Consider the following 25,264-nt stretch of genomic DNA (forward strand, 5'->3'; position numbering starts at 1 on the left):
TCTATATGTATTTATAAGTTTATATACAAACACATATGTCCACAAACACACATATATACTTATATACACATATATACAGGGTGAGATGGGTAAATTGTCTCCATTTTATATTTTTTATTTTACGCATGCTCATTGTTTGTTTTTAATTTTCTCAACTACACAGCATAGTAGGGTCAGTTGGGCACCATCTGTGAGGAAAACAATACTATGGCCAGAAATTTTTAAATGACATGCTGTATAGCTTGGCATTCATCCTGGAAGCTATTTCCCGTATGAACATTTCGGATTGTTTGGGTGTCAATCTGAGGACAGCGCAGAGGATTCGGGAAGAGTTTGAATGAGTCTATTGTTGATTATGAAGATATGGCAGCTCAAAAAACTCACTCTGATCATTCTGATAAGAAAAGAACTCTTGACCTTGTTGGTGAGGTTCAAGACATGGATTGATAACGACCCCTTCCAAGACAATCAGTTCCATCACCAGGGACATGGGAATGTCTGAGTTTCTTATCAGACAGGTAGTGTGTGAAGCAATTTGGTATTCCTCATACAAGACGAGAAACAACCAGTTTTTATCCCAAGCCATTAAGGACAAGAGGAAAGACTCCTCTACGAAGTATTTGAACAAACTCAAGGATCCACTCCAACCGAACATGCATTGGTTTTTCTCTGACAAGAAAAATTTCACCAACTGAAAAGGGCCTACAAAGGTCTTAGGGGTTGCCTCTACCCCCAGATCCTGGAAGGGAAGAGAAAAAGGAAAAAGAAACACCTTCACAAATTGATAATGGCTGATTCTAGATTAATAACTCAACTCTGGGGACCCAATTATTTTCTATTTCATAAATAGGTGCAGGTATTAAGGCGGCGAGCTGACAGAAACTTCTTTCCATGCAGGAAATGAGGAATAGGTAGACAGCCGACAACTGATGAAGGGTCATCCTTTATATTAAATATCCTGTTTTCCAATTTTTTCTCTCGTTGAGTATTTAATTAATTTGTTTTTGTATTTCACGTTGTATACTATTGGTGATATCTTGTACCCATATATACATATATATATATATATATATATATATATATATATATATATATATATATATATATATATATATATAATATGAATAAATGAAAGAATGGAGACGAACGAAGATTTTAACAGGTATCGGTTAAACGAATTTTCCATGCCAGGATAATTCATTCACCTACTTTTATATATATATATATATATATATATATATATATAGTATATATATATATATATGTATATATATATATTATATATATATATATATATAGTATGTATATATATATATGTATATATATATATATGTATTATATATATATATATAATATATATATATAATGTATGTATATATATATGATATATATATATATGTAATATATATAGATTTGTATAATATATTGTATATACTATGTATATATATATATATGTTATATAATATATTGTATAATATATGTATATATATATGTATATATATATATATATATGTATGCCAGGATAATTCATTCACCTACTTTTATATATATATATATAATATATATATATATATTATATATAATATATATATATATATATTATATAATGTAATATATATATATTGTATATATATATATATATATATATATATATATGTATGTATATATATATATGTATATATATATATGTATATATATATATATGTATGTATATATATATATGTATATATATATATATGTATATATATATATATAATATATATATATATATATATGTATGTATATATATATATGTATATATATATATATGTATATATATATATTTGTATATATATATGTATATATATATGTATATATATATATGTATATATATATATATATATGTATGTATATATATATATGTATATTTTATTTCCTTTGATATATAACCTCTCACCTCTGCTACTATTTGGCATATACAGGTGCTTACATTTATCAAGTATTCACCCTGAATTTATTGTACCTACCTGACCTACGTTGTCAATTGGATCAGATCCCATATAACCTCGACAACCTTTAGTACTTGATAAACATAAACATGATACAAAGGATTAATACCAATTTCTCTCCCAAGAACATACCACTTCACACCGAAAATGCATATATGGCGACCCTTATCCATAGAACTACGGATTTCATTAGAAGGATTAGATGGGCTGCCTACCATTTTGACAACAAAGAAAAATGCAACTCTGATAGGAACCAGGACGAAATGATATACAGAAAAAGTTTTTAAAGTAGAAGAAACCCACCTCGAAATTACACTTTGGAAAATTTTAAGAAGGACTTAATCGACTTTATTAGCAGTATCAAATTTAAAAAGCATAGGACCATTTCGAACACTCACTTGAATAGTTTAAAAGAGTTCATAAATTCACTTAGGAATGAGGACAGTCTAATTGTACCTGCTGATAAAATCGGCAATTGGTAAAAATTAGATTACAATAATTACAAATTACTAATCATGAAGGAATTACATAAAAAAATTCAAGATCGCATCTACTGAAAACCTAAAGGAAATTAACTTAAAAATAAAGGAAGAAATGACTAAACTGGATCTACTAGATAGGACTGAACCTCTCAAACCTCAGGAGCCATAAAAAAGGATTCCCAGAAAACAGGAGTAAGATTAATATGTCCAACTAAATCAGATATAGGCAGACTTAGCAAAACTATTCTGGACACAGTGAATCCACGGATTAAACCCCATATTCCACTCAATTTATGGATTAATACCGATGATGTTCTAGAGTGGTTTAACTCCATTACTGACAGATGTAATTATTCTTTTATACAGTTCGACATAGCAAATTACTATGCTAGCATCTCCCCTATATTACTGAATAAGTCCCTTATATATGCCCGTAGCCTTTCGCTCGTAGATAGAGAAAAAATTGATATTATACTCTTAGCTAGGAAGACAATAATCGAATTTGATGGTAAACTTTGGACTAGATACGATACCCCTGATAGCTTCGATGTGGCCATGGGCTCGAGCGATTCAGCTCAGGTAACTGACTTGGTCGGGGCCTACCTGCTTAAGAAGCTGTTCTCGGAGGTACCAGATCTTCAGGGGGGTCTATATAGGGATGATGCACTTTTCATATACCCCACTAATAATAAGAGTAAACTAGAAAGAATTAGAAGAAAGATTAGGCAATTCTTTAAATCATTTAATCTAAAACTAGAGTTTATGACTAGTACTAAGATAGTTGATTTTTTAGATGTTACATTAGATATAGACAAAGGCCTTCACTACCCCTATAGGAAACCGGAAGAAACCACTAGATATATTAACACATCATCCAATCACCCGCCCTGTATAGTTGATACCACAGTCCAAGCAGTCTCTGACAGACTGAGTTATCATCAAACAATAATATCTTCAGTGATTACGCGCATCACTATAACCAAGCCCTCTCTAGCACTGGGCACCCCCAGAACATCCGTCATCAATAAAACTCCATCACATAAACGAACTAAGGATTCCAGAACCAATCATTTAGATTTAAATTTAAAATTAAATGAAATTAGACTAAATAGTTGCAATAAAAACGCAGATTCAACTAATATAAATTCAAACAGGACTAAGAAACAAACAGACAGAAATCGCACCAATAGAAATTTAGTTAATGAAAACCCTACCGATAGGAGTATCACAGATAATATTAGAAGACACAAGAGTAAAAACGGTAGATTACGTAAATATATATGGTATAACATACCATATAATGTAGCGGTTAAGGGTAAATTATGCAAAAAAATATTTTCAATAATATCTATTAATTTTCCACCCACTCATAGATATAGTAGTATCTTTTCAAATAAAACTATTAGGATATCATACTCAACTCTACCTAACATGAGCTGCCTCATAGCTAAACATAATAAAACTAAAATTAAAATAGCTAGTTTAAGAGTAAATAATAATGATCAATCAAACCCCAACAGCCCAGGAGTGAACATTGGTAGTAACCAAACTAATAGCTATAGCCAAGGCATTATCCCTATAGCTTTGATACCTAACCGCCAAGCTGACAACTTAGAGATAACTGATAGTAGTTCCCTAAACAGCGAATTTAACGTTGATAATAACTATAGCAACATTAATAATAGTATCAGTAAATATAATAACAATAATAATCTGGATAGCAATAGCAACATTGAAATAGCTAGTAATAGCTCCCATTACAATAATGGAGATAATATTATACCCAATAATTATATAACTAATGAAGATAATGCTACTACTACTCTTAATGTGATAACTCAGCCCACAACGAACAATAATTGTGAATTTAATTTTACTAATTGTAATAGCAATATAACTAGCAATAATAGAGATGTATGTGATAGATTTAATATCAGTACTAGCAGTAGAAGAAATATAGGTAGGAAAAACTTAAATAGCACCAATAGAGATAACAATAACAATAGCGAAGACGTTAGCGGAGCTTCTATCTACCATACCTGACAGCAACCATACCGAAATTATCCGTCCGCGGATTAATAACAGACAGCCGGGAAATGGTAATTTCGGGTGCAATTGTCTGGATGCAACAGCTTGTCCCTTACGTGGAAATTTCTTAGCAAAAAACGTAGTTTATTCCTGTGAAGTAATTACTGAAACGAACACTCTTACATACATTGGGTGCTCATCCATCTGGAAATCTAGGTTCTATAACCACCGGTCGTCATTTAGGCTCAAACATAAGGCTAGTAGTACTTCTTTATTAAGTAAGATTTGGGAACTTAGGGACAAAAATATCGAATTTAACCTTAGACGGTCCATTATTGGATTGGCTGCGGCTTATAAAAATGATAGAACAGGTTGCCAGCTATGTTGCATAGAACTTCTAAAAATCCTTAGATTCAAAGATAAAAAAAAGCTAATTAATAAAAGATCTGAATTCAAACCATCGTGTATGCATAAATTAACTAAAACCTTTAAATATTATAATCCTTAATTTTCCATTGTAATATCTTCATAATCATTTCACATTGGAATTTCAATAATCTACTACTCAGGTATTAGATTAACTACTCATGGACTTATCCCAACAACTCTATCCCCGGATAGTATGCACATACCATTCAATCGGGAAAATTTATACTTTTATACTTACCTATGCGTATCTAAATGGAACATAGATAAATAATCTAACCATGGTCTCTATAATTTAGCATATAGCTTCATTAATATCTTTACTAATATCAACATTAGACGAGTAATATAGGGTAATAAATACCTAGAAACTGTTGGCTTCTCACTTCCCCTAACAATATAAATAAGAGTATTTTACATAGTAGATAATCGTAAAATCTCTCAAACCAATGTAGTTTTCCATTCAATATTACATTGTAATGGAAGCACTCCGTCGGTTACGACGACGAGGGTTCCGGTTGATCCGAATCAACGGAACAGCCTGCTCGTGAGCACTCCACAGACACGTGTACCCTTAACGTAGTTCTCGGGGATAGTCAGCATGACACAGAGAGTGACAAGGCCGGCCCCTTGAAATACAGGTACAACAGAAACAGGAAGTAAGAGTGAGAGAGAAAGTTGTGGTGAAAGAGTACAGCAGGGATCACCACCATCACCTGCCGGAGCCTCGTGGAGCTTTAGGCGTTTTCGCTCAATAAACACTCACAACGCCCGGTCTGGGAATCGAAACAACGAGTCCGCTGCCCTAACCACTGGGCCATTGCGCCTCCACTACATTGTAATACTGTAACAATATTGTTATCACCAGTATTTTTCGATTATTCTTTCCATTATAATCTTTGCTTCTGTACTTTGATGTTGTACTTTTTTCTTATTTAACGTATCTTTCTCACCTTTCTTATTTTTTCCTTTTTTTCCTACTTTTTTCCTATCTTTTCTGATATTATTTTTTTTTATTTTATTTTATTTATTTTTATATTTTTTTTTTTCATATTTTTTATTTTATTTATATTTTATTTATCTATTTATTTCTTTTTTTTTCTTTTTCCTTTTTATTTTTTTCCTTTTTTTCTAATTTTATCGTTTATTTTTATCTTTACATTTTAATTATTATTAACTTGTTAATTAATTACAACTGTTACATCCCCCAAATCAAGATAGATGTTTAGAAGGTGTGATACATTTGCGTGTGTGTATGAATGAATCCACGGGTGTGTGTGTATGAAGATGTATACATAGTGTGATTCGCATGTACGAGTGGAAGTGTACACACACTCACATATATGTATATGTATATATATATGTGTGTGTACGTATGTGTGTGTGTGTGTACGTATGTGTGTGTATGTGTGTGCATGTATGTGTGTGCATGTATGTGTGTATGTATGTATGTAGATGTGTGTGTGTATATACATATATATATAAATGTATGTGTGTATATATATATAAGTATATGTGTATATGTTTATTTTTATGTATGTGTATATGGGGGTGTACATATGTGTATATATGTGTATGTGTAGGTATGTATATACGTATGCATGTGTGAGTGTATGTATGTGTATGTATATGTGTGTATGTATATATATATATATATGTGTGTGTGGTGTGTGTGTGTATGCATATGTATGTGTATGTGTGTGTGTGTATATATATATATATATATATACATGTGTGCTTGTATATTCGGGAATGTATAGATATGTGGATATGTACATGTGTGTGCATGTATATATACGTATATTTGTATGTATATATGTGTTAGGTATGTGTAGGTGTACATTTGTATGTGGATGTGTATATGTGTATGGGTATATGTAAATTAATAAATAAAATAAAACATAGCGTAGGAGTGGCTGTGTGGTAAGTAGCATGCTTATGAACCATATGGTTCCGGGTTCAGTCCCACTGCGTGGCACCTTAGGCAAGTGTCTTCTACTATAGCCTCGGGCTGACCAAAGCCTTGTGAGTGGATTTGGTAGATGGAAACTGAAAGAAACCCGTCGTATATATATATATATGCGTGTGTGTGTCTGTGTTTGTCCCCCTAGCATTGCTTGACAGCCGATGCTGGTGTGTTTACGACCCCGTCACATAGCAGTTCGGCAAAACAGACCGATAGAATAATTACTGGGCTTACAAATAATAAGTATCGGGGTCGATTTGCTCGACTAAAGGCGGTGCTCCAGCATGGCCGCAGTCAAATGACTGAAACAAGTAACAGGGTAAAGAGAGTAAGAGTATATACATACATATATGTACATACCTACCTCGACATGTATATATACACGCATATATGTGTACAGGACAGCAAAAAAAACGTTGAACATAATGGGAAACGAAAACATAGATCCAAAACCAAGGAACTGGACATTTTTCTTAAACAACAAAAAAATAGAGTACAGGACAAATAACACAAGGAAAATTCCCCTTCTTCAGTCGCCATGGTTTCATCTACTCTACGTTTCGAAGGTATATATATATATATATATATATATATATATATATATTATATATATATATATATTATATGTATGTATATGTGTATGTATATGTATGTGTGTATGTATGTATATACATAGGTGTGTGTGTGTATATGTGTATATGTGCATGGGTGTGTGTATGTGTGAGCGTGGGTGAACATGTATGTGAGCGTGCATATATATATATATATATATATATATATATATATATATATATAGGCGCAGGAGTGGCTGTGTGGTAAGTAGCTTGCTAACCAACCACATGGTTCCGGGTTCAGTCCCACTGCATAGCATCTTGTGCAATGCCTTGTAGACGGAAAGAAGCCTGTCGTATATATGTATGTGCCTGTGTTTGTCCCCCTAGCATTGCTTGACAACCGATGCTGGTGTGTTTACGTCCCCGTCACTTAGCGGTTCGGCATAAGAGACCGATAGAATAAGTACTGGGCTTACAAAGAATAAGTCCCCGGGTCGATTTGCTCGACTAAAAGTGGTGCTCCAGCATGGCCACAGTCGAATGACTGAAACAAGTAAAAGAGTAAATAGAGAGATATATGTGTGTGTGTGTATGTATATGTTTAGTGAGTTTTACATGGGTGTGGTTATGTGTGTGTAATGATAATTACATCGGTACATATCATTAGCTGTATGTATCAGGTTTATATATGTGCTTGTGGGTGAGTATGTAGACACACGCACCCACATACAAGATATACTTAAAGCATGTAGCGACAGATTGCCATAAAATATCAAATTTCATTTCCCCTTCCTCTGGTAATTAGAAGTAATTTATGACGCTTACCACAGCATCAAAACTTTTTAACATCTTTAACATCTTTTTAACATCTTTAACATTTTTAATTCTTTTGTGTTTACGATCTCTTTGTATCCTTTTATTTTTATTTTTATTTTTGTACATTTTACATTTTTACAATACATTTCTAGAATTTATAGCTTTATACCTTCCGTGTTTTATACTTTTTTACGTTTTTATATTTTTATATCCTTATATTTTTATATTCTTATATCTTTATATTTTTTTATTATATTGGCTGTGTGGTAAGTAGCTTGCTAACCAACCACATGATTCCGGGTTCAGTCCCACTGCGTGGCATCTTGGGCAAGTGTCTTCTGCTATAGCCCCAGGCCGACCAATGCCTCATGAGTGGATTTGGTAGACGGAAACTGAAAGAAGCCTGTCATATATATGTATATATGTGTATGTGTGTGTGTTTGTCCCCCTAGCATTGCTTGACAACCGATGCTGGTGTGTTTACGTCCCCGTCACTTAGCGGTTCAGCAAAAGAGACCGATAGAATAAGTACTGGGCTTACAAAGAATAAGTCCCGGGGTCGATTTGCTCGACTAAAGGCGGTGCTCCAGCATGGCCGCAGTCAAATGACTGAAACAAGTAAAAGAGTAAAGAGTAAAGAGAGTATATCCATTAATATTTAGCATGGTAGGTGTTTGTAAGCCATTTAAGAAACACACAAAAGCCGTCCGATTCACTTCAACATTTAAGGTTAACTTGTCAAAATATTTTCGTCGCTTTAAGACCGCGACCTGTTCACTAAACTTAAATGTTAAGTGAATCGAACGGCTTTTGTGTGTTTCTTAAATGGCTTACAAATACCTTCCACGCTGCAATTATTTTCGTTTCAGCACACGATCTCAGATCAAATCACTTGCTATGCAAATACATCATATATATTTATATTTTTACTTGTGATCCCAACATTATTACCGTTTCCTTCTCTTCCCCTTTATTCTTCTTTTTCCTTTTCTTTCTCTTTTTTCTCAACCTACAATTCTCCTTATTTCCTTCCCTTACAAGAGGAATGAACCCGCTAGAATCTACTCAGCATTAACTCTGTATTGACTGATGATTCAGTATGGACGGATTTCCGAAGTCCAATAATACCCTGCACACCTATTTGATTATGAAGATTTACAAACATACTTTCTCAGTGAAACTCAATATACCTACCATTATAGATAAAGCCAAATGTTCCTTTTCGGACTTTTCACAATGTGATACAGGTCTTTGGTATAGCAATTGCATGCGGCTGAAGAGAGCTTTAAGCCATCTGTTATGTCGATTACACATTGATGTAAGAATAGGTTGTTGTATAAAGCTCGAAACATGTGTACCACGACATCCTTTGTGTTCTGTTTTTTATTTCATTTGATTTTATTTGATTTTATTTCATTGATATATGTGTGTGTGTGTGTGTGTATATATATATATACATATACATATATATATGTATATATATATATATATATATATATATATATATGTGTGTGTGTGTGTGTGTGGTGTGTGTATATATATATAGGTGCAGGTGTGGCTGTGTAGTAAGATGGTTCTGGGTACAAGACAAGTGTCTTCTAATGTAGCCTCAGACCACCCAAATCCTTGTCAGTGGATTTGGTAGATGGAAACTGGAAGAAGCCCGACATATATATATATGTGTCTGTGTGTGTGTGTGCGTGCGTGTTTATGTGTCTGTGTTTTGTCCCTCTGTCCTCTCACCCATCATCACTTGACAACAGATGTTGATGTGCTTACATCCCCGTAACTTAGCAGTTCGGCAAAAGAAACTGATAGAATAAGTACTAGGCTTACAAAGAATAACTCCTGTGGGCAATTTGTTTAACTAAAGGCAGTGCTCCAGTATGGCCACAGTCAAATGGCTGAAACAAGTAAAAGAATAAAAGAATGTATATATATGATTTTGTGCTTAAATGTATGTATGCATGAGTGTATGTATATATATATATATATTTATATATATATATATACACACACACATACATACATACATACATTTAAACACAAAATCATATATATACATTCTTTTATTCCTATATATATATATATATATATACATATATACATTTATATATATATATGTGTATATATATATATATATATATTCATATATACATATATATATATATATATATATATATATATATATATATATATATATATATGTATGTATGTATGTATGTATGTATGTGTGATTGTGTGTGTATATATACATCTGTGCGTGTGTGTGTGTGTGTGTGTACACATATAAGAAGACCTTACTAGTTTTAACTTATCAAATACTTTCACGAGATTTTTATTTGCCAGGAACTATAATAGATATTATGTGTTCAAGGTACTTACAGCAAAATTGAATCTATCATTAGTACTAGGTTTAAAAGTAGGTCTTCAAGTGGTTTTCAAGCATAGCCGAATTCAAATGACTGAAAGAAGTTAAAGAATAAAAGGATATATATATATATATGGAGATGTACTTGCATAGCAAGTGATTTGATCTGAGATCGTGTGCTGAAACGAAAATAATTGTAGCGTGGAAGGTATTTGTTAGCCATTTAAGAAACACACAAAAGCCGTTCGATTCACTTAACATTTAAGTTTAGTGAACAGGTCACGGTCTAAAGCGACGAAAATATTTTGACAAATTAACCTTAAATGTTGAAGTGAATCGGATGGCTTTTGTGTGTTTCTTAAATGGCTTACAAACACCTACCATGCTAAATATAAATGGATATAATACAGAATCTCCTACTTCCTCTCAATGATCATACACCCTATAATCAGGATGTCACCTGATGTTTGTGACAGCACAGAAGATCTCCTCAGCAGGATCAGTGACTGTAACAAAACTTGTGACTTGACAGGATGAATAGTGGGTAGCAATTCCTATACCCATCGATTGACGTAGATTTTGCAGTGGAGAAGTGTGTGGAGATGATCAACGAGAGCCAGGTGGAGTTTTATAATGTCAACATAGAAGAACTGGGCCTCCTACTTAGACTGACATGTAATAATGAATACTTAGATAAACATAATCTTAGTAGTTTCTGCCCCAGTAGAGGTTTAAGAGGTAGACCGCCTACAATTACTTCTATGGCTAGGAAGACACATATAGAAAGATGGCGCGGATGGACCAGAGCCATACGGAGCCCCGCAAATGTCCATCAGGTAAAGAAAATGATCGCACATGCACTAGGAGCTAGTATAAGAGTTACCCTAAAAGGCCACACGTTTAAATTTAATAATAAAATATGTGCCCAGGACGAGGGGGCAGCCATCAGTGTTAGTATCGCTGGTGATGTGGCCAACCTTTTCATGGTATGGTGGGACAGAAGGCTTAAAGAACGCCTACTGCAGAAATCCATACTTGTAAACATGTACTCTCGCTATGTTGATGATATCAACATAGTGGTAAAGGCACCCCCACAAGAGAGTAATGTTGATATAGTAATAGAAACTAATACTATGGAGAGCATCCAGCAAATAGCTAACTCCATCCACCAGAGTATTAAGGTCACAATAGACTACCCCACTAAACACCCCAACCATAGACTACCAGTACTAGACACTGAACTCTGGCTAGAAATTGTGAATAATAAAACCCAAATCCTTCATTCATACTATGCCAAACCTATGGCCTCAAAATACCTGATCCACCGGAACTCAGCCATTGCGGGCAATGCCAAATTCAATATTTTGATGGCAGACCTCGTCAGAATAATGAGAAATGTGTCACGCATGTCCGAGCCTACAGAGTTTAAGAGACACATACAATATTTCATTCACCGCATGCAGTTCTCAGGTTACAGCCATAAAGAAAGGATCAGAGTATAAAAAGGAGCCATGAAGAAATTTGATAATATATTATGTAATGATAGGAATGGGATTTGCCCACTCTATAGGAACAAGTCATGGAACACTATAGAAAGGACAAAAAAGAAAATAGGGAAGGCCAACTCTTGGTATGATAGCCATAAATACCAGAGTGTCATGTTCGTTGACACCACCCCTGGAGGTGAACTGGCGTACCGCTTTAGAAGGACCCTAGACGAACTTAAGCTAAGAATTAAGGTTGTTGGAAAGACAGGCAAATATATATATTTTTTTTTTTAAATTTCGATTCGATTTATTATTATTATTACTAGTATTGTTGTTATACTTACATACATACAAGCATATGTAATGATAATAATGGGTGGATGTAAACACATGAACAAAATAAGAACAAAAACAACAACAAAAACAAAATACAAATTACATGAATGTATATAAACAGAAGATACAAATATTACAGGCATCCCCCCCACGCACACACACTAAATAAACATAGACGCACATAGAGGTATAAGCATGCGCAAATGAAGACATACAATAGAAATACAAAATGGTTGATGGTTAGTAAGGAGAGACACAAATGAGTAAGAATAAAACAAAGGACCACTGATGCGGTCACAGGAGTGTGACGAAAGAACTCTGGCCGAAATAAGATTAAGATTAATGTAAAAAATAAAAAACACTGAAGCAAAATAACACCAAATATATAGTGCATGTGTTTTTATTGGCTAAACTGGCAATATAACCATTCCGAAATATAACAATATATATATATATATATACTAGCAGTATCACCCGGCGTTGCTCGGGTTTGTTTCGACCCTTTAGAATTGGAATTTTTGAAAAGTAAAAATGTTGCATTATGTAGCTTGTTATTCTCTTTAAGTGAACATTTTTCTGGTTGAAATACACCGAAAAATGGTGACACAGCAGTCAAAAAATCGTAAAAAATAGGGCTTTTCATAGAAAAAAAGCACCTTTTTGATGTAAATAATTTTTGGTGTTAACATGGACAGATTTGAATTTTTTCTTGTATGGAAGGAAGAGCAAGCCTTCTTCTATCATACTCTCAATTTTGATCAGCTTGCGCAGCTGGGTCTCGGAGGAGATAGTGTTAGTTGAAGGCTACCAAACCTGCCATACACAGACAACCTCAGCTTTATATATAGAGAGGTTTCACTCAACTTTCACTGTTACCTTCCTCTGTCAATAAATATCCAGTTATTCTTAAACTTACTTCAAAATGATGATGAACATCACCACTGCTATCATCATCATTTTAACATCCACTCTCCTATGCCTGCATGGGTCAGGTGGAATATGTTGAAGGGCAATTTCCACAGTTGGATGCTCTTCCTGTCCCCAAGCTTTATATGTTTCTAAATAAGGTAATATCTCCACCCTGGCTGGACTGGTTTCCATGAAGATTGGAATCCAATCACACCATTTGCATTGCAGTGACACCCTTAACAGACAACATATCATTTCCTGTACCCTGTAATAAAGTATGGGGTCATTTAATAATTGTTGCTAAACCAACACTGCGACCCACCACCCTCTACTTTGGTAAATGCTGTCTCTCAGCACTTTTGCGTCGATACTTACTGACCAGTGATACATTGATGACTGTTTCATCTCAGTATGACCCTCACTCCTCCATGGGTTGGCTTGGTGTTGAGTCAAATATTTATTGTTGCCGTGGTGGTCATAAAATCCAATTATTTTCTATGTTGCATGTAGTGTAGATATCTCATATGTAATATCTTTATTGTTGAGCCGCACGTGGTGTTTGATGTGGTCCTGCACAGAATCACTACGGTTTGTAGGATGGAGTCATACATACATATATGCATTCCTACATACATACATGCATGCATGCATGCATGCATACATACATACATACATACAGGCATATATACATATGTATGTATGTATACAATGTTAGAGGTATGGGTATAGGAGCACATGCATAATATACTTGCATGTATGCATGTATATATATATATACATATATATATAATATATATGTATATATATACGTATGTATATATATATAAACACACATGTGTATGTACGTATATATAAATTTGAAATTACAATCAAGAGAACAGAGTACATAATAATGTAAATTGTAACTATATATGCGTGAATATATACATACATACATACATACATACATACATACATACATACATTGATACCTAAACATATGTATACATATCCATAAGTCTACTACAGAAAATGAAACTTAGCACGCGAAGTTCTTTGAAGTTCGCGCTCCGCTTGTGTGTGTGTGTGTGTGTGTGCGTGCTTTAGGTGTACGTAGGTATGTGTTTTTGTGTGTGTGTCACTGAAGCCATACATACATATATACATACATAACCTCTCTCTCTCTCTTTTCTGTCTCAGTCACTCACTACGAAAAGTGAATTACTTTCACTTTAATTGTTGCAGACTTGCAAAGAGAAAGGAGTAGAAATTAGAGTGATGGCATGAGTGAATCAGATCGCTCTGTTTTTGTGTGTGTGTGTGTGCGTGTGCTGTAGCCCACACTAAGAAAAGCACTTCACTTAGACACCACAATGTGAGTTTTCTCTAAATTTTGTTTAATTGGGGTTGAAATTTTAAAAACCGGACCTGGCACGACCCGATTTATTCTACTCTTAAAAATGCTAGGTAAATTGTAATTGAAGAAATCCTATATTGTAGATTTCTATAAGAGACGAAGGGAAGCAGATAAAATCTGCCTTTTATAATAAGACTAGCAGTATCGCCCGGCGTTGCTCGAGTTTGTAAGGGAAATAATTATATAAGCATTTTTAGAGATGTAAAGTATAATAGCCATCTCAATATGGCTAACCACAAAGGGGGAGGGGTGTTACTGTAGCTTTTTACGTTCTGAGATTTAATAATAAATTTTAGAGAGTTACTTCCCTTATATATGTCAAAAATGGATTAAAAATGGGAAAAATTGATGGCAAATTTTTTTTAAATCGTAGACTCATCGTAGACGCGCGCTAATACCCAGACGGTCTCGATATGAATCACGACTATAAGATACCCGGTTTTGGTTAAACTGCACCGCAAAATGTGGGAGTAGTTAGGAATCTAAATCGTAGGAGACAGACACACAACCTCACTTTTATATATAAAGATTTCCTCTATTTACATAATATTGAGGTCTCTTTCTTTCTTTTGTTATCTTACTGTTTTTACCATATACATATATATATATATATATATAAATATATATAGTTACAGAGATGTACTTGCATAGCAAGTGACTTGATCTGAGATCGTGTGCTGGAACGAAAACAGTTGCAGCGTTGAAGGTGTTTATAAGCCATTTAAGAAACACACAAAAACCGTTAGATTCACTTCAACATTTAAATTTAATTTGTCAAAATATTTCATCGCTTTGAGACCGCGACCTGTTAGCACGATATTTTTGTCAGTGAACAGGTCGCGGTCTCAAAGCGACGAAAATATTTTGGCAAATTAAATTTAAATGTTGAAGTGAATTAACGGTTTTAGTGTGTTTCTTAAATGGCTTACAAACACCTTCCACGCTGCAATATATATATACACACATTATATATGTATATGTATGTATGTATGTGTGTATATGTGTATGCATGTATGTGTGTGTGTGCGTGTCTGTGCTTGTGATTGTCCTCCACCACTGCTTGACAACGAATGTTGTTTGTTTACATCCCTGTCACCTAGTGGTTTGACAAAGGAAACAGATAGAATAAGTACAATGCTTACAAAAATAAAAAGTGGAGTTGATTCATTAAACTACAATTCTTCAAGGCATTGCCCCAGCATGGCCACAGACAAATGGCTGGAAAAAGCAGAAGAATAAAAGAATACATTCTCTGCTTTGGTCAAGGCATGAGAAAGCTTGAGTTTACATGAGAAGGCCTAACAGACCTGGTAGAAACAGCAGCCAAATCTCCCTCAAATCACACCTTACTGTCTTATGTATGTATATATATATGAGCAAATGAGGGGGACCTCTACATGGTAGCTAGACCTGGTAGAAATAGCAGCAAATTTCCCCCAATCACACCTTACTGTCTTATATGTATATATGTATGTATGAGCCTATGAGGGAGACCCCTACATGGCAGCTAGACCTGGTAGAAATAGCAGCCAAATTTTCCCCAAATCACACCTTACTGTCTTATCTATGTATATATGTATGTATGAGCCTATGAGGGAGACCCCTACATGGCAGCTAGACATGGTAGAAATAGCAGCCAAATCTCCCTCAAATTACACCTTACTGTCTTATCTTTCTGCTACTTGGATATAGGTGTTATATTCGTCGTTAAAAAAACTTTCCTATCACACACTCACGCACACGCACACCACACACACACACACACGCACCCACACACACACGCGCACACACCACACACACCCACTCACACACACGCACGTTAGCTTACAATTTTATTTTATATTTGCGTGTGTATGTGTGGAAAGAGGAAGTGGGAAGCAGAGTGAAAGAATCAATCACTACAGTAAGTCAATTACTTTCATTTTATTCGTTGCCCACTGTGTGTGTGCGTTTGCGTGTGGTGTTAAACCAGACTAAGAAAAGCATTTGACACACACACCAGAATGTGAGTTTCTTGTAATTTTGCTTAATTGGAGTTTAAATTTTAAAAACTGGACCTGGCATGACGCGATGCATTGTACTCTTAAAACTGCTAGGTAAATTGTAATTGAAGAAATCCTATATTGTAGATTTGTATAACTCCCAAGGGAGGCAGATAAAATCTGCCTTTTATAATAAGAGATTATAATAAGAGATATATATATATATAATATCTTATTATAAAAGGCAGACTTATCTGCCTCCCTTGTAAGTTATAGAAATCTACAATATAGGGTTTCTTCAATTACATTTACCTAGCATTTTAGAGATTTTAGAGTTAGAATGCATTGGTCATGCCAGGTCCAGTTTTTAAATTTAAACTCCAATTAAGCAAAATTTACAGAAAACTCACATTCTCGTGTGTATGTCAAATGCTTTTCTTAGTCTGGTTTACAGCACACGCAAACGCCACACCACAGTGTGCAACGAATAAAATGAAAGTAAATAGCGACAGAGTGATTTGAGGAAGACTAAACTGAAAGTATTTAAACCACTACTCAAAAAATAAAAAAACACAGCAAACAGAAACAAATAAATACATAACGATTTACTCCTCACACAATTTCTTCAATTAGAATTTACCTAAGATTTTTCAAGTACTCCATTCGCTCATGCCATAATATATTTCTTTCAATTTCACCCCCCATTTAAGACAAAATTCGAGAAAACTCAATATTTTAACATTTCACTCCGAAAGCATTGATGTACATGTGTGCGTGCGTGAGTGTGTGTGTGTCTGTGTGTGTGTGTGTGTGTTTGATGGGTTGTGCGACACAGAAAGTGTGGTGTGTAAGTGAAGTGCTTTTGTTAGTGTGTGTAAAGAGACAGACAGAGTGAAAGACAGAAATAACTGAAGTTTTCACTATGATATCATCACGTGCGAAAAAATTCGAAGGGTTTTGAACAATTGAGATACAGATGTCACGCCTGTATTGAAACCATTGCTAAGCTGCCGTAATTGCTTAATTAAGACTTTGTTTAAATTGAAAGGGGCAAATATGTGACGAGGTAGAAAAAAAATACCCCAGAAAAAACAATGTACTGCTGGTATTTATATAATTCACTACTATTTGCTACAATGTCATGAAAAAGAAAAAAATTAGGTATGTAAATCGAATTCGCCACCCCCTTTTCCCCTTCGTTCGCGTTTGTGTAAAAAATATTATTATTTAAGTTTTAAAAATTATTACTTTGTTCAAAAAATATTAATATTATTAATTTTCAAGAATTATTTAATTTTATTCTGTAAAATAGTAATTAATTCATTTATCTGTAAATCCACGAGGTTGTTACTCAGGCACCTACAATGGTAACCTTCAACTAACACTATCTCCTCCGAGACCCTGCGGCGCAAGTTGACCAAAATTGATAGTATGGTAGAAGAAGGGTTGCTCTTCCTTCCGTAGAGCATAAAATTCAAATCGGACCATGTTAACACCAAAAATTATTTACATCAAAAAGATGCTTTTTTCTATGAAAATCCCTATTTTTACGATTTTTTCACTGCTGTGTCGCCACTTTTCGGTGTATTTCGACCAGAAAAATGTTCACAAAATTTTTACTTTTCAAATTTTCAAAATTACAATTCCAGCGGGTCGAAACAAACCCGAGCAACGCCGGGCGATACTGCTAGTATATATATATATGTGTGTGTGTGTGTGTATATATATATATATAGGTGCAAGCGTGGCTGTGTAGTAAGATGGTTCTGGGTACATGACAAGTGTCTTCTAATGTAGTCTCAGACCACCCAAATGCTTGTCAGTGGATTTGGTAGATGGAAACTGGAAGAAGCCCGACGTATATATATATGTGTGTGTCTGTGTGTGTGTGTGTGTGTGTGCGTGCGTGTTTATGTGTCTGTGTTTTGTCCCTCTGTCCTCTCACCCATCATCACTTGACAACAGATGTTGATGTGCTTACATCCCTGTAACTTAGCAGTTCGGCAAAAGAAACCGATAGAATAAGTACTAGGCTTACAAAGAATAACTCCTGTGGGCAATTTGTTTAACTAAAGGCAGTGCTCCAGTATGGCCACAGTCAAATGGCTGAACCAAGTAAAAGAATAAAAGAATGTATATATATATGATTTTGTGCTTAAATGTCTGTATGCATGAGTGTATGTATATATATATATATACACACACACATACATACATACATACATTTAAACACAGAATCATATATATACATTCTTTTATTCTTACATATATATATATATATATATATATATTATATATATATATATATATATATGTATGTATGTATGTGTGATTGTGTGTATATATATACATCTGTGTGTGTGTGTGTGTACACATATAAGAAGACCTTACTAGTTTTAATTTATCAAATACTTTCACAAGATTTTTATTTGCCAGGAACTATAATAGATATTATGTGTTCAAGGTACTTACAGCAAAATTGAATCTCATTATCATTATCATTATTATTATTCTGGTCACTTCCTGGAATTGAACTTGGAATTTTGGCCTTAGTAGCCCGCGCTTTTAACCACTATGCCTTATGCCAATGGGCATATAAAAATAATAATAATAATAAAATAATAATAATAATAATAATAAAAATAATAACAACAACAACAACAACAACAACAACATCAAAAAATACCTTAGGAATGAGAACCCAGGTTTGAAATTTCCCCAAGACACCTGAAGAAGGCTGGAGGGTATATCAGCTGAAATGTTGTGTTAACAACAAACAAGATGAGGACAAATATCCGTCGAATGTAAATAATGTAAATAATGTAAATAATGACATATATTTAACATATTACACTCATTTTGTACAATGGATGAATGAACTAGATTCGTAATATTTTCTTTTAGACTTCATACCTTTGAAGGAAAGCTCAGAAACCAAACTAGAACCACCAATCTATGGAGAGTATTCACGTTCTGGTAGAGCAATGACATTAACCTCTGTGTCAGGTGGTGCCAAGGCACTGATTTCCTTTTTCATACGCTCAACAAAACCTGGAAACATTGTTGAATGCCCGGACAACACGATGTTGGCAAAAAGACCTTTTCGGAGTTCCTCATCACATTTTCATGATTGAGTTATATGTTGTTTTATGAAGACCATCATATCCCATTCCAAGTAAACTTGGCTTGAGCATAGCTTCTGGGACTCGGAATCGTTCATTTCCAATGGTAATGAATTGTCCATCAGGTAGTTCATAACTCATTTCCAAAGATGAAGAAGAGGCTGTTGTCTCCATTTGCTGTTCAAATTCTAGAGCAATGCTTTTTAACCTTTTTGCTGGAGCGGAACCCCAAGGAAACATTCCACTGGCTCGGGGAACCCCTGCGCAATAATTTAATAGTCTTATGCACACATATTTGCACAGGAGAATTAAAAATTACTGCCGCTTTTAGCTGTTTTGTAACTTCTTGTGGAATCCCTGAACTGTATTGGCGGAACCCTATGGTTCCGCGGAACCCTGGTTGAAAACCACTGGTCTAGAGCAACATAGCAGAACTTTTCTTTGATGTCACAGACAATTTCCCTCTGAGAAGCTGCGTCAAAGCAATAGCCACGTTCCATCAAGATCCTCATAAAGTCAAGTTGAGACCAGCAAGGTCCTGATGGATTGCAGTATTTCGTGTAATTAAAGCTTCACAGACAGGGACAACTTGGGTGATACTATGACAACTGATGCTGGTGTGTTTACGTCCCCATAACCTAGCGGCTTACATTAATGGTACACATGACTGAGGAGTACTCAGCCACTTATCAAATACAATGAACAGATCTGACATTGCTATAGGTCGATGTAAAATGTATTTGTGTATATGTGTGTGTATGTGGTGTTACATGTGTGTTTCTTTATGTCTGTGTTTTCTCCCCACAATATATATATGTTTTTCTATTTTTTTCCTTTACAAGTTTCAGCCATTAGACTGCGACCATGCTGGAGCACTGTCTAAAAGAAATTTTAGTTGAATGTATCAAACCCAGTACTTATTTTTTAAAAGCATGGTAATCATTCTGTCGGTTTCTTTTGCCAAACCACTAAGTTACAATAATAAAGACAGTTGATTTGTAAACAAAGAATAAAATACTGTTTGAGGCTTAGCTAGGATGAGTTATCTTCCTTAAATCAGTTCAGTTGGCAAACCTTATGAACTTAAGTGCTAAACAGGTAATCTCTGCCTTTAGGCTGTTTCCAGTCCGCAAGGATTCTTTTTGACTCTAATCAATGAATGGGGAACCCCATGCCTGCAGCAGGTAGCATTTGAAATGGGGGCAGGGGCTATAAATCTCATGTTTAGAGTTTGAAATAGATCTGGGTCCAGGGAGTCTTTAAGGATCTTTGCTCCCTCTGCTATGCAAAGCCTGCATTGTCTGCTCCCATTTATGTAAGGCCCTGGTTGCTCTATGATCTTCCATTTAATTTCATGTGGAGTACCTTCATCTTTAAGGTACCATACATGGTTAACCTGGGATGTGATGTACCATCTTTCTGGAATCCTGAATGAGTACCTGTGGTGGTATAGGTGCTGCTTAAAGGCAGTTCCAGCTAACCTGATATACCTCCAAACTTGCATGCTGGTAGTGTTCATCTTCTGTTGGCTCCAGGCCTGGGGGTTGTTGCTGCCACTGCTGTTACTGAAGCTGTCATTCGTACTGTTATTATGGGATGTGTGTCTGGTGACATTGCTATAGTTATCAATGCCTCAAGAAAGTAATCAATGCCTCAAGAAAGAGGTAGTTTATTAATGCACTGTGGATACACAATTTAGCAGTAGGGTATACATCGGAGCAACTATGAACAGCATGAAACAGAGACTTAATTATCATAGATATACTTTAAGAAATATAAATAAGATGTACTCTACGGGGTTAAGTGCGTATATTTGGGAACTCAAAAGTAAGAACCTAGATTTGAAATTAAATTGGAAAATACTAACTTCTGCACCTGTATATAATAGAAAAAAATAAAAAATGCTCTCTATGTATTAATGAAATATTTTTCATTATCAAAGCTGGTAGGCCTATTATTAATAATATTAACGAAAAAAAATTTTTGCATTCATAAACTACCGTACACTTTCTCTAGATTTAAATAGAACTTAGCTTTTCTACTAGTAATGTTTTAACTTTCCTCTATATCTAATTATACTAGTAGTCTTTTACAATTTTGAAACATGTAACTTATAAATTTATAATTTTATAATTTTGTAGCTACACATATATATAAATATATATGTTCTGTATTAATTGTTTTTTGTTTTTGGTTTTTTGTCCTGGTTTATAAGGGAAATACACTGTGGCAGGAAAGAATATATACATTTTGGTATATACACAGAAATAGGATACTCTTGCAGATTTCCAAAATTGCAGAGTGTGTATAAGTATCATAGTTAGAGAACCTGGTTTTAGATACTGTAATACTAATATGTAATAAATGAGAGTCTATATTGAATATTGTTTGTTTTGGATGAGTATATGGGTTTTTGCAGGTATTTATTTGGCAGTCTTATATATTGTATATTTAGTGTATCTTTGTACTCATCTTAATTTGTATCTTATGTTATTTATTAATAAATCTATTCATTTACTTACATTTGGCTTTATACATATTAGCAGTCTTATATATTTAGTCTATATTTGTACTCATCTTGATTTGTACTTTATGTTATTTATCTATTTATTTATTCATTTATCTATAGGTAAATATTTACATAATAGTAGCCTGTATACTAAGTTTATATATGTACTCTTTTCAATGTATATTTTCATTTTATTTTATGTTATTTATCTATCTATCTATACATTTATGCATATGTAGATATATACATATTTGCAGTACTATATATTAGGTGTACCTTTGTATTTATCTTAATTTGTTTTCTATGGTATTTATCTATTTATTTATTCATTTATTTATTTATATGTAGATATATACATACATATCCATTATTTATTATAATAATATATATATATGTATACAAGCTTTTACTTATATTTTCATTTTAATTTTAATTATTTCATCTTATTTTATCTTATTACATTTTAATTTGAAGTAATTACAATTATTAACTTATAATTAATTTAATTTTTGTTATTTACTTATATACTATTTATTGGTAAGTCCTCCACTGATATTATTTAATGCTAAATCCTGTTAATTATTATATATGTATTTATGTGTCCACTGTTGCTTAAAAATATATATATATATAAGTACTACGAATGTTTACACGCACATCATATGTGAAAATATAAGGTGTGTATGTGTATATCTGTTGTTACACATGAGTATACATATGGACATGTAGATGTGAGTGTAATTCTATTAGTTCGTTGGTGAGGGTTTAAATAGAAAAATATTAGTATTGTAATAACATTGGATTTATTATGTGGGGATGATATCTCTTTATGCTATAAGGAGTTATTTTGATTATATATCTTAGAATATTAGCATATTTTGACTTCTTACAATTAATCTCTTATAATTCAATTATTACAAACCGTTGTTAACTTAGTATATATATATTTTTATGTCTCTTGATAGTCAAACAGAAATGAGTATTCTATACTTTATAATTTAGCGATTGTTTGAATAAAGCATAGAGGTTAAGTTTGTGGACTTTTTATTTATAAAATACTATGTTTACGAAAAGTACGGTGTCATATGAATTATGTACCTTATAAAAAATTACATTCTCTATCTGGATATAATTATATGTATGTTTGCATTTACTGTTTTATGGAAATATGTGAGTGGATCTACTTAGTTAATACCACAACCATTGTGTCGTTTGGGGTGGCTTGATGTCTGCATGCATGTATGTGCAATCGGTTGGGTTCCTCTGTTTTGCATGTGTATAGTTGCGATTCTACCTCTTATATTATTTATTTATTTATTTATGATTTGGCTGTGTATGTGGCTATGTATGTGTGTATGTGTGTGTGTCTATACATATAACTATGTATGTATGTGCGCACGATCTGTGGATGTGCGTGTGTGTATGTGTGTTTCTTGGCTAACTAACCGTAAAATTTCCATTGTGATTCAAATTTAAAACTATAAGCCAATCGAATCTATCTATGAAAATCAATACCAAGCGAACGGATGAATTCGACTTATTGAGTATATATGTGGATGTCTGCTTGCTTTACATGGTACAATCATGGTTGTTATTATTATTATTATTATTAATATTAATATTAATTTTATTGACTTTTTGTGTGGTTATACATTTTAATAGACTGGACTGTTAAATTAAATATATATGCCTGCTTTAAATTTAAATGTGAGTGTACATGTATTTCCTTGATGTTGGATATAGAACTATGAGTTCAACATGGAACATTATTGTGTTTGTTAATGTATATTGATATATATTGTTTATATTGTATTATTGTGTATATATATATGTGTAGAATTATGAGTGTCTATGCACACATTTTTATATTTATATGTAAATTTTTTTCATATTACATTAAATTCTCTGAAGAGGCCGTGAGACATTCTTGTTAATGTCTCATTTATACCTACTTTATATGGCTAATAGGTTAAATGGGACATACCTGTCTTCACAGCCGAAACAACTGTCAGCTACAATGTAATCGTATTTTCTATTTCTATTTCTATGTCTAGTTATATTTGTAATATATTATGTATAATGTCATTGCTGTTGTGTAATGGTTTAATAAAGTATTGAGTGGGTATTATCTGATGGTTCATAATTGATTTAGGTATGTTTCTCCATTTTCTCATTTTGTATTATTAATTTACGGTAATAATTTTACTCTTGCCCACATAATACAGAAGATGAATTAATTGCATCGCAATTTTTAACATTTATGTATTAGTTTTGTTGGGTACCTCTCTAGCAGTATATTGGATATATGTTATCCCATGGAGGGTTGAATTTACAACCCCTATCTCATTTTATATATATATATATAATATATATATATATAATATATATATATATATATATATATAATATATATATATATATTATATATATATATATATATGTATATATATAAGAGAGCAAAGAGTATGTATGCTATATATATATATATATATATATAGCTTGCTAACCAACCACGTGCTTCCGGGTTCAGTCCCACTGCGTGGCATCTTGGGCAAGTGTCTTCTGCTATTGTCTCGGGACGACAAATGCCTTGTGAGTGGATTTGGTAGACGGAAACTGAAAGAAGACTGTCGTATATATGTATATATATGTGTATGTGTGTGTCTGTTTGTTTGTGTTTCTGTGTTTGTCCCCCTAGCATTGCTTGACAACCGATGCTGGTGTGTTTATTTCCCCATCACTTAGCGGTTCGGCAAAAGAGACCGATAGAATAAGTACTGGACTTACAAAGAATAAGTCCCAGGGTCGATTTGCTCAACTAAAGGTGGTGCTCCAGTATGGCCACAGTCAAATGACTGAAACAAGTAAAAGAGAAAAAGAGAGAATACAAAA

General features: G+C 33.6%; 1 protein-coding gene across 2 annotated transcripts in view; it reads right to left on the reverse strand.

Annotated features, from left to right (window-relative positions):
* The window catches only part of LOC115225778 (actin-like), a 47,577-nt gene that overhangs the window by 11,660 nt on the left and 10,653 nt on the right, over positions 1–25,264 (reverse strand). The window contains exon 1 of one of the 2 annotated variants that reach the window (XM_036514688.1): positions 3,004–3,382. The exons of the other annotated variant lie outside the window; for it this stretch is intronic. The gene's annotated coding sequence lies outside the window, so the exon portion shown is untranslated. Of the gene's footprint in view, positions 1–3,003; positions 3,383–25,264 lie in introns of those variants that run through there. 2 annotated transcript variants of the gene reach the window in all.

Source organism: Octopus sinensis, linkage group LG28 (genome assembly GCF_006345805.1).
Source record: "Octopus sinensis linkage group LG28, ASM634580v1, whole genome shotgun sequence".
In the NCBI taxonomy this organism is placed as follows: domain Eukaryota; kingdom Metazoa; phylum Mollusca; class Cephalopoda; order Octopoda; family Octopodidae; genus Octopus; species Octopus sinensis.